The sequence below is a fragment of the Genypterus blacodes genome, unplaced genomic scaffold (assembly GCF_046128005.1).
Source record: "Genypterus blacodes isolate CSIRO-AG114 ecotype Tasmania unplaced genomic scaffold, CSIRO-AGI_Gbla_v1 ptg000017l_1, whole genome shotgun sequence".
In the NCBI taxonomy this organism is placed as follows: Eukaryota; Metazoa; Chordata; class Actinopteri; order Ophidiiformes; family Ophidiidae; genus Genypterus; species Genypterus blacodes.
In genome coordinates this window covers 7,207,743-7,220,000 of record NW_027466831.1, presented here as the reverse complement: position 1 = coordinate 7,220,000, position 12,258 = coordinate 7,207,743, and the positions used below count along the sequence as shown (strand labels likewise).

The 12,258-nt window shown below is 44.3% G+C and overlaps 1 long non-coding RNA gene across 1 annotated transcript in view; it reads right to left on the bottom strand.

Moving 5' to 3' along the window:
* LOC142991309 (uncharacterized) overlaps positions 1-11,157 on the bottom strand; it is a 15,980-nt gene extending 4,823 nt beyond the window's left edge. The window contains exons 1-2 of the long non-coding RNA XR_012960880.1: positions 11,075-11,157; positions 5,163-5,352 (exon numbers count right to left, since the gene is read on the bottom strand). This is a non-coding gene — a long non-coding RNA (uncharacterized LOC142991309). The remainder of the gene's footprint in view (positions 1-5,162; positions 5,353-11,074) is intronic.
* Between the last annotated feature and the right edge of the window lie 1,101 nt (positions 11,158-12,258).

Here is a 12,258-nt window from a genome sequence, read left to right as displayed (position 1 = left end):
TGGAGCCGGCACAGATGGATACCTCGCGCTGGCACTCGCAGATTTCTTGTCAGCGTCTATCGTACCTGTCAGGCGGCCACACACACACACACACCAGAGCAATGAATGTAGGAGTGCTGCTGTTAATTAGAATCTAACATATCAAACTGCATTTTCTCAACACCTCATTGTGAGTGTGTGTGTGTGTGGGGGGGGGGGGGTTAATTGTGTGGGCAGAGTTACACACTGCATGGCTGTTTGCTTACACTGCCAATGTATGGGAGCTTCTAATAATAGAGACACAGACAGATTGGAAAATCCTCTGCAAAAGCAAAACAAAAGTGCTTTAACTCCGTCGCCGGGCGTGCAAGGAGGCAGCGAGAGAGAGGAAGGTAGAGGGTGGGGGGAGAAGGGGAGAGGAAGAGAAAAAAATTGGTTTATTCTTAACTCTCTTTTAGCTCTTTGTGATTTTGAAAAGTGGTTTTGTTCACTCCTGCCCAGTGTTGTGGCGATACAGCAGCTTGTTTTTCATCGCGGCTTTCTTGCCTGGCCGCTCTTTGTGCGGCGGCGTTGTGCAGAAGCTCGGCAGGCCTCCCAAAGACACAACTCTTTAATGAGCATATCGATCAGCGTTTCTCACACCTTCATTTCCCCCACACAGAGAAGAGAGAGAGAGAGGGAGGGAGAGAGCGGGAGAGCGAGGGAGCGAGGAGAAAGGGATAGGGAAAAAGCGATGAAGAGACGAAAGCTTTAGCCTCACAAAGTGGGGCTTTTTTTTCTAAAGACCGCAGGGGAGTCGGCTTTGTGCCTGTAAAATTCAATTTACCTTTTCACAGACGAGCTATACTGAGGCTGGTATTGAGGCGCACAAACTCATAAGCCGCTGTGCGTGTGTGAATGTATGCGCCTGTGTGTGCATGAGCGTGTGTGTGAAAGCTCCTGTGTTTCTATGTGTGTGCACGGTGTGAATATGCATATGTGTGTGTGTGTGTGTGTGTGTGTGTGTGTGTGTGTGTGTGTGTGTGTGTGTGTGTGTGTGTGTGTGTGTGTGTGTGTGTGTGTGTGTGTGTGTGTGAACAGAGAGCAAGGCGGCAGTGTAAGCCACCCTGGTGTGAACCTGGGTTTTCTCTCAGAGCTCCGTCTCGCTCTAGTCGCCCCTCTGCATCGCATTACCTCTCCACCTCCGCCCGGCCAGCGCCGCGGACAGAAAGGGAGAAAAGAAACACATCAAAGGGAGCCAATGGGACGGCTGGAGCAACTTGAATCACTTGCATGTGGCCTTTGTGTTCAAATAAAGGACAATAGTAGATAGCGGAACCTTTGGGAGATGGGGCAATTGCACAACTTCAAAAAGAATTCTCCCGTGTGTCGCTTGGTTGAGGTGCTTCACTTTAGTGCACTGTGTCGATTTATAATGCGGTGTGTCAGCAGAACGTCTAGTTATACTTTGAATGGCACCGTAGTTCCTTTGGGAACATAGTGAGTCTCTCAGATCTGCTTGGTTTTTACGAAACTTGGGACACTTGTGAACCCGTTAGTTTGATACTGTGGATGTGGATCGAAATACAAATGGATGCCAACATATACAGAAGTAGTTTGGAGGAAAGCACTTTACACATTCACCCATTTATACACACACGGCAGGTTTAAGGAGCAGTTAAGGGTTCAGTGTCTTGCTCAACAACCTCAACCCAACCATCAGGAGCCATTACATGCTCTCTGTAGCTACATGCTGTTTGTGTGTGTGTACGTGTTTGAAGAGTCCATTTGGAAAGAAACAGACGTACTGTAGAACATAAACTCGAAAATAGTTTGAGGAGATTTTCTGGGTTTTTATGTTTGTTTACAGTCCCCAGGGAAACATCAATCAAACTGATGTGGGGTTGAAATAAGAAAAGTTTCGAAAAAGTAGCAAAGAGAGATTTGTTATGAGCTAAAATACAGAACAAAAACAGGAGAAGATGAACTGTATAGTCACGAGCTCCAATGTTTCTAGTTCACAATTACAGCTGCTCATTATTCAGAGCATCATAGTGACAAAGCTTTGTGTCACAGCTGCCTGTCCGTCGACCCAACACACCACCAAGGTCATCTTCTTATCAACAACGGGCCAATCCTTCTTTTACTGTAATGGAGGCACTTAATGTCCTTTTTGCCCCGACGGAAGAATAGAAGCGGAGGAGTGAGGAGGGCGTAAGGATGAGAGGCAGGGGAGGATATTTGGGATCAACAAAAATGCAAACAAAGGGCTGAGAAAGGTAACAGAGATGTGGAGGGGGATAAGGTGGGAGAGAGAGAGAGAGAGAGAGAGAGAGAGAGAGAGAGAGAGAGAGGGGGGGGGGGGAGCATTTATATGACTGTGATTGCTCTGTCAGCTTCTGTTAGCTTGAGTGAACATCAGTGTAGCTGGGTGTGTTTATGGTTGTGTATTCATGTGTGTGTGCGCCTGTGTGTGCTTGTGTGTGCTTGTGTACACCTGCCAGACTCGGCTCTTCTTACAGGGTTTTTAATGAGGAGGAAAATTCTCTCCTCGGCATGCCTGAAGTCTTCGTGAGCTCGGATAGGGAAAAAAAGAGGGGGAGAGAGAGAGAGGTAGAGAGAGAGAGAGAAAGAGAGGGTGGGAGGGAAGGTATACTTCATAGTACAATTACAGTGACACTCCCACTATTCCTCTGCTGGTGGAGATTCAGCAGCAGCACCAGCGACGTCTTTGACATTTCAGGGGGAAAAAAAGGTTTAAAAAAACAAAAAAAAGCCCAGGATGAGGAAGAGGATCTCACTCACTTCAACAGAGCAAACGTCAGAGTTGAAAGCGAGCTACAAGAGCTGCGGGGGAATTTATTCCCTCCGTCTCCGTCAGTCTGCCTCCCTCTCAGCGGGTCCACCTGTCTGTCTCCCTCTCAAATTGTCTCAACACTGCCTGCGCGGCGACAACCGCAGTCACCGGCTGTCAATTATGAATTTGCCGAGGCCTTTTATTCCATCCTGAAAGGTGCAATCGTCAACAGCAACACATCATTGCCACATTTAGTTTGAGATATTAGGAGAGTTTAGCATAAAGACTTAGAAACATGCGTCTGTCTGTCTGCTGTCTCTCTCTCTCTCTGCCTCTCTCTGTCTCTCTCTCTCTCTCTGTGCCACTCCAGAGGTTGATTCCATTAGTTTCCTTACATGTTCAGGTTTGTGTTTGGCACTTCTTCATTGGCTTTATGCTAAATTTACACTGCCAGGCACAAGTGACCCAATTCTGATTCTCTTTTTTTTCTTTTTTTCATTTCTTGCTCATGAATTGTGTATGACTTCACACAGGGAGAACAATACACATCACTCTCGCTCGTACTCTCGTATTAGAAAATGCAGCATCTCCTTGTTCTGCACGTGAATGTAAAAGCTGCAGACGGCAAACAAATCCAGCCCAAACACGCGGGCGAATCTAAAGCGTAATTAAGTTTTTGCCAACCTTTAAAGAAGCTATTTCTGTCCATCGTGGCATTTTGGGTTTTCATTTTCCTCATGTCAGTCCCACAGACTAAAACCCTTGATTGTGTTTGCGGGTCGATTGGAGTGTAAACGGCGTAAACACTGGGTTCACTCTGGGCCCGACAAAAGACGACGTCGACTGTTCAAAAACAAATGGGATATGAGACATAATACATTGACTTTGTTTACATGCGCCCTCCTAATCCAATTATACTGTAAGCAAAGCAGCATTGTGATGAAATTGGAGCTCATGTTGGTCTTCTTACAGACGTTACAGGGCAACAGGAAACCATTTTTATGGAAAATGCAAACCACTGCTTCAAACATTCACTCAGAACATTGCATCATGTCATATATATATATATATATATATATTTATTGTAATGGGTAGATGTTTTTCTACCATCCTACTTGCCGAACACATTTGTGATATTGGATGATTCTGCAAAATTGGATTACCTTCTGATATAAAGCACATTTTTCTATTGATTTTATTACACATCCACTCACTTTCCCCAACCACCTCACTCACTTAATTTTTCATGAATGTCACACTGCCGCATCGCCACCGGACATGAATCAGGGACTGCAGACTCGTCCAATATGAAACGGGATTTTGGGCAAACTGCTATTCCATCAGATTGATACTTTGAGGTTATCTGGCTCGAGTTACAACTGCAAATGGAACAGCCGACTTACTCCTCCTCCACTCTGCACACGCAAAGAGGTGACATTCACACTCATTATTTAAGATTTAGGCTCACACACACACATTCTGTATATATCACGCCTTACGTAAGATATTTTACATAATATACAAGGGAAGCGTTCCTTCTACTTTGGCAACATGAAGTATCTCTGTGCCACATTCTGCAGTAGTTACCGAGACAGCTATTTATTTAATGGCCCACGTTGGTGTTTACTATTTACTGAATTACTAAATATATGTGAATAAGCCGAGCCGTATTTAGGATTTGGAAACATACGAGGCATCTTAGGACAGCAGGATTCTTCTAGCAGGTCACTGAGGGATGAGCTGAGCTTTAAGAATGAAGACAAAGTACAAAATCATTTATAAATGATTGGAGTTTGGGGTGCGATCCTTTTGCTGCTGGATATTTACACTCATTCTTTCCCTCAGTGGCACAGCTTTACTGGTGTTTGGAGTGAAATTAAGACTTTAACTTTAATCATGTTATTTAAGCCTTCACACAAAATACAAATACATCATCCCCAACCCTGATTACAACATATTTCCACCTGGTGTTGTATTTGTGAAGCCATTCGGCCATCATAAGGACAGAAGGAGAGACGAACAGACTCACATACGGTCACAGCAAATAGGGAAATAAATCAAAAAGAGATGGAGCTGCTGGATTTCATTAAGATTCCCAGTCTACCCACCTGTTCCCCATGAGTGGGGCTGAGAAAACTCCATCACCCATACACAAGAGCTGTGGATGTTGCTGGTGGAGCAGGGACACCTGATGGCAGCTCCCAGTACTGCAACTGCACAATGACATCGACACTGATGCTGTCGTGCCGATTAAAATCCAGCAGGATTGAAGTCGGGTGAATAGATCCGAAAAACTAGACCTACACCCTGACTTGATGCAATCGACCCGTTTGTATCAAACTTCCTGATCAGGCAGGCCTGGGAGTGTGTGTGTGTGTGTGTGTGTGTGTGCGAGTGTGTTACATACCCTGAGCCTCATTCAGTGTTATCAGAAGTCTGTTTTCAGCTTGTCTCTGTTCTCCACAGTCTGTGTCAGCCGCCTGGGATTTTGGACCGACTGTTTTGTTAGATAGCCAGACATGGGGATGGATGGTGCGTCTCTCTGGAGATAAGGCCGCTCGCCGGGTGACTGCATCACAGCACGGTCCAGTTTCCAGCTGCGGAAAAGCCATACGACAAATGTTAAAGGTCAGAAACTAAAGTAAACTTGACCCGCAGGATCACATTTAATCACAATGCCACTGACACACATTCGGCTTTTGCTTTGTTTCTCTAACAAAGACGCCTTTTGTCAGCTTACTCAGACGACTTGCTGATTACAAACCACATCCCTTAAATGTGAGAATATGAGCAGCAATACACAAGCAATTAACAGTAATGCAGCATACAGCGTGATCTGTTTGTTGTTGGGGGCTACAGCACTGTTTCCATGGAGTCACATGAACCCACCACTAATAGGTGGAACATTAGACTGTCACACTGTCAATATTTCTGAAAATGTGTCACTGATTATCCTCATGTAATCACCAGACCAAAGCAAAGATGTGGCAGAAATCAGTATCATCATTGTTATTATCGTGCTATTTCCCCAGAAGGGCGAGTGGGTAAATGTTTTTTTTGGAACGTTTCACTGCTCGATACGCTTCCAAGGACAGGAAACATGAAAGAGTCGGTAACGACGGCTCCCCTGTCTCTAAGCACGGAGAGGAGGAAGGAGATTTCACCGTCTTTCCCATTCTGATGCAATGTCTTATTCATTCCAGACCCACTGCAGCCTTCAGAGATTCTCTGGGATTCTCACTTATTTCAGGACCTCCTGGGAAACACGAGCAAACTGTGGACTGGAATTGGGAATTACATTTGTAAAAGTTTTTCAGTCACTGTATTTTCCACGTCTTGGCGTAGTGTGGCAGGCCTGTTATGCTCTAAAATGCTAACACTCCCTATGGAAGCTTGCATGTACGTACACGGCAGAGATATGAACAATCCCCCGGCGTCGCCCCCGTGCACAAGGTTTGATTTTCCCTTGTTTTTCCCTCTTTCATCCACCTCTTTCTGGTACTCTGCGAGTAACCCGTTCCTCCACCCTCATCTCTGTTTGTTCTGATAACGAGCACCGAGGCACACACATCACACACACATCCAGCCCGCAGAGAGGGCGACAGAGACATGGAGAACGAGAGAAAGGGGGAGAGGGTCGGGCAGCAGAGATTCTGTTTTCATTGGAGACTCCTTGTGTTCCACTTTTGCCATAATGGCCTATTTGTTTACAACAACCTCGCACCAAGACCTCGCCTCTGATGCCTGGTTTATTTTAAACAATGCTGTGTACGGCTCCCTAGACGTGTGCGTAATTATGCATGCGCGTGTGTGTGCGCGTGTGTGTGCGTGCAGTTGTGTGCTTTTGTTTTAACGTGTGCATGCGAGCCTGTGTTTTTCTCACAATGTGGGAGGCCGACTCCCGCGCCTCTCATCCGTCAGCTCAGCGGGGGTTGCTATGGGAACGACAGACGGCCGACAGAAGTAATGAAGATGCTCTCAATTGTTGCGGGCTGACCTTGAAGCGAAAAACTACAGCCAGTCGAGCCTGATCTCCAGGTGTGACGCTGGAGAGGCGACGCTGTCCATCCCACTCCTCAAGTTATTCCTAAAGAAGAAAGTTGCCGCTCCGAGCCATCAATCACAAAACGCATCATGCAAGTGTGTCTCTCTCTCTCTCTCCTGTCTGCCATCGCCTCCATTTTTCATTCCTGGCTGTTTTTTATACTTCCACCACTTTTAAGGAGCCTCTGAGTTGCATTTCCCATCACTGGTGGCTGTTCAATCATTACCAGCAGGTGTTCTCTTGAAATATTCACTGAAATGACTCCATCTATCTCTTTTTCATTTTACATTAGAGTGCCCCACTGCAGATCAGCAGAGTGCCGGCATTAGCGCAGATTGTAATCAGAGTCTGATGGAGTGGCGTGCAGGCCAGGTGGAAACTCTTTTTGGGGGGAAATGAGCGCCATTAAGTGAAGCAGCTGAAAATGCACCACAACATCAGCTGCACTCACTAATGGAGGGAAACTGTTAATAATGTGTTAATAATGTCTGTGTGTAAGTTGACGTGCATGCGCGATGGAGCGATACGAGCGTAGAAAACAGCGAATAAATCTGTCTCCGTGTATGTGCACATGACCTCGGGCTTGTATCTGTGTGTGTGTGTGTGTGTGTGTGTGTGTGTGTGTGTGTGTGTTGGCTGAGGAAATGAAAGATTGAGGTCAGAGAAAGCAGACCTACTTTGTGAGATCCCCCTTCGTTTGTTAATGTCAAGCAAGCACCATTTAACGGTGATCCCAGCTCCTTATTATCTTGTTCAGACTGACCTCTGTGACCCTCTATGTCTGCGTGTGTGTGTGTGAGTGCGTGTCCGTGAACATGCACTCCTTCCCTGCACACCAATCAAACACAGTCCCGTTATTGATTGCGCTGCACTCTCCTCACCTTTCCTCCTTGTTTAGTTGTTTTGGTGATTAGCCTGGTCCCCAACAAGCTGAGCAAGTGGGAACGGTTGAAGTGCACAGGGAAGGGGAAGGTTAGGAGAGGAGCTGATGACACCAGAGGAGGCGAGGAGGCAAAGGGAACGACAAAGTAAGGAAAAGACAATGTGGGAGCACACCAGGGATTTTTCATGAAATAGCCAACACTGAAAGAAGAAACAGCTGCTCAGGCTCCTAAAATGGTGGCTGGTAGGTAAATAAAGTGTGGGATTTGTCAAGTTTTATTTCGTTCCACAGCTGTTTCATAAATGCATTTATAAACAGAAACTACATGTCTGACACAGATTGCGTTCGAGGGCGAATAGAATATTAATCGTGTTGACCAAAGAGCAGAGCTGAATGTTCAGCCGGGCTGCAGAAAGTTACAAGTCTCTCAAATGTCTCCATTAAAGATTCATCAGAGCAGTTGAAGAATGTCCATCTCATAGAATGTAATCCATCTGTGACTGAAATATTCATCCCTCCAGCTTTGGGACCAATAAAAAGGTATTTCCCATCTACGTATATGTTCCAACAAAATATTAACCCATAGTTTCATACAATTCAATACTCATCTTCTTCAACAGCAATACACGAAGAGAGGAAGAGAATATACTCACACACTTCTCAGTAAGTATGCGTGTTAGTAGCTGGATATATGGATGCAATGATGATCATGTAGTGTTTGGTTTTCTCTGCCTCTTTCTCATACCTGGAATGGATGTTGAATGTTGACCTAAAGGAGCACAACTCAAGGTCCCACATTGAATATTTGTGTGGCGAGTCAGATTTAACGGCAGAGGTTAAGGTTCTTCTTGGCTCACGATAACAGCACCTCTAAGTCTAATAACGGTATAGTGTGTTGTAGCAAATCACAAGTTAGTGATGTCACCGTAAAGCTGCATCAACAGCTGCTGCACGCTGGAGGGCTGGAGGAGAGAGAGAGAGAGAGGGGACGGGGAGTGAAATGAGCGACTCGGGGTGATGGCAGAGGACTGATCGCCTCTCAAATGACATTAAAAGGACAAACGCCACAAGAAGAAACAAAGACAATTTAGTGGGAAGTGTTGGAATGGACCTGATTGAGAAGTTTGATCAGATATCTGTAAACATGGACCGTGTCACTAGGAAGATTGTCAGTACGTGCCAATTGTTTTTGGTTGAAAACAAGCAAACAGCCTCTTGTTGACTTCTGCTGACTTTTGTTGTGTAAGTTATTTGTTGCCTTAAGTTGTGTTCTAATTTAAGGAAATAAAAGTTAGTTCAACACAGGCGTGCGCTGCTGTGAAATAACAGTTGTTGATGTTCCTTTTTTTGTTCTTTTCTCTCTAAATTGTTAGAGAAAATACATCCTTGACTCACGAGCAAACCCTCAAGGTTTTGTTGTGTTCCATATTAGCATTTTCCAAAAAACTGTACATTGCTAGAGGGCGAATATTTGGCCAACATCCATCCGTAAAAGCAAGCTCCTCTTCAGTGTTTGGGGCATAAAGAGACGGTACTTTGAACTTCCTCTTCTCTCTCATTGTGCAGAGCTACAGCAAGGGAGCGTAGAGGTTGATCAATGTGTTTCTGAACATTAAAGCATGAATAAAGTCATCATCTATGCAGACATGAGGTATCGGCCTCCTACGCTGTCAGCACTGCCTTGTCAGCGCCGCTCAGTCAATGTATAGACACCCAGACAGCTGTAGTGTGTGGAGGACATCATGTCTCACTGTGCCATGTTCCCAAGTCTCAACTGTCAAATTACTTTCTCAAGTCACATTGGAACAAAAGCTTTTTGACTCAAACTTGAAGGTCATAACGGAGGAATTTATTCATTCTTTCATCTCTGCCTGGGACACAATTACTACTGTATATTGTAATCTCACCGTGCATCTATACACACTTCTGACAAACTTCAAAGTGCTCTTTGAAAAACAACCCTCCTTCACCTCCGCCTCCACAACAAATTACCATACAAAAGTCTCCCAGCGCACAACGTTACACCACACTGAATCTCCTCACAGACGGAGCGCCGCTGGATGATTGAAGTCGAGCTCTCCGGAATTTCCTCAGCTCGCCTGTGTGATCAAAGCGGATGAAGGCAGACAGTTAGCAAGACGAACTCAGAAATGATGCTCTGCCTGAGGCTCACTGTACTGGGAATGAGGAAAGACTGCTGTGATTTGTACCCTTCACACTCTGACAGTATAGCTATTGTTTGTGGATAACACACAACAAGATTTTGGCTCCAGTTCTATTAGTATTTTATGGTCACACATTTGAGATTATGTCTCCGGTTTTGATAATAAATGCTTGAACTGAAGTAATTATCAGAAGAGATCATCTTGGTTGTCACAGTTTTCCCATCTGGGTTGTGAAAATTGGGATGCGACTGTTTGTTGCCCTCTTTTCTTCATTTTCAAGATAACTCATTTGCATACTGGAAACACTGTAAAGCACAAATACTGGCTTCTAATCGTGAGCTTCACAAGATGAATCGCTGTGTTTTCTAAAATGGTAACGTTAAGTTTATAACAATGGCTACTCTTTGTGTGTATGAGCTTCCTTGAGGTGTTGTTGTTTCTAACACAGCTCTCTAAAGTTGAAGTTAAGGTGTGACATGAAATCTCTGCTTATGTAATCGAGTAATTTCACTGTTTCTCAGTAAAATTACACACAATCTCTATTATTTTGTATTGTTGCTAGGCGCTCTGAATACACTGTAAACAGTTGGAATTGTACTCCACCTCCTGCACGGCCTTATTCTTCTTCTGTTCTACAGCAATTTCCAATTTCATTTTCATTCATTTCCAATCTGATCCAACTGTGTGCACACATGTCTCCAGCAAATTAGCTTTGAGCTCACAAAAAACTAGGAGCACATTTGGAACTTCACAGTGGTGATATAAAAGCCAACACGGAAAAGAACATTGAGACACCGCAGAGTGCTTAATGGGAACATACTCTTACTAAAATCCACAGCAAACCATCTCCAGTCTCTCAGGGGGCAAGATCCAGCCACATACTGGGTAGGTTTAATGTCTCCTAACTAAGGAAGCTCCCAACCTGCAAACACTCTGTCCTGCTTTGTCTATACTCTTGCACACTCCATGCAAATAAAGACCTTAACTTCCTTCAAGTCTTCATCCTCTCCAGCTGTTGCATAAAAAGTGTCTTGGAGGTGTTTGCCATCTTATTTGAGACGTATAGGCAGTTCAGTACTGTAAGGCAGCACTACGACCAGGTGGGACAGGCCTGTCATCAAACAATCCAACAGAAGCTGCCCAAGCACAACAACAACAAGCCAAACCAGCAGAGCACTGAAACTATGACATGGGGCGATAACATCCTCTCAAATATGTGCACTCACCATCATTTAGAAGCCTTTATTGTTCTGAAACTTTATCCAGGTGGACGGTTGGGAGCCATGCTGCTTCTGCTTCTTCCTCTTCCTCTTCCTCTTGATGTTTATTGGCCATTGGCAAACAAAGATTTGGTGCATTACCGCCACCGACTGGTATGGAGTGGGATCAGAATATCTCCTTTATAGTTCTCTATTTACAAAGGAAATTCTCTCTATCTATTTATTTGTTCTTAGATAATGAAAGAAAATGACATTGTTCTTACCATTGTTCTTACCTCGAGCTACCTTGAGCTTTTTTTTGTAAAATATCCATTAAATCATATAGTTGTAAAACCATTGCCCTGTCCTCGTTTCCTCCCATAGAATTTCTATCACTTCTATCTGGTCTGCAGAAAAACTGACCAATCACTTCCTGTGAATATTACTTCTCCAACAAGCTAATAAATCAGTTCAGATTGAAAGGGAGACATCTAGGCAGTTTAATATTGCATTAATTAACTTTAACTTTAATTAACTTTAGTAGGAATAGAGAGGAGGACATGCCTGGGAAGAACCTGTTTAAGATACAGCGTGATTTATATTCAACAGATACATCTAGTTTCCATGTGAACTGATGATTTTAGCGTGTGTGTCTGTGTGTGTGTCTGTGTGGGAACTACTTGAGGATAAATCTGTTGTTTTTCTCAATATTTGTGTGGGAAGGTGTTTCAAATATGGTGTATGTTGGAGATGTAAGGATGGCATACGTTTAAGACAGATGGTTCAGTGTACATACATATAGGTTCAACTCGTGTCCATTTGACGTTGAAATATAAGAAATTGGGTACCTGTGCGTACAAAAACAGCAAAAACTTATGGCTGTAGAAGTTGAATAATAGATGATTCCCTCTCCCCTAGATCAGTGTTCTGCTCCAATGGCAACATCAGTGATAAAATGACAGCTCAACAAGCCAATTATATGACCGGCCAGCTGTCATTTGCAACAAAGTCTCCACAGCCGTCTCCCTTTCAGGCCTCGCAACTACAGAGAACCACACAGTGACAGGACACCACATAGATTCAAGGCTCACAGAAAATAATAGCGCAGTTGAAAAGGCATATTCAATGAGCTGCAAACTGCATCAGTGCATAGACGGAGAGCAAGTGTGTGTTTATGTGTCCAGAACAGAGTGAGAGAGAGAGAGAGAGAG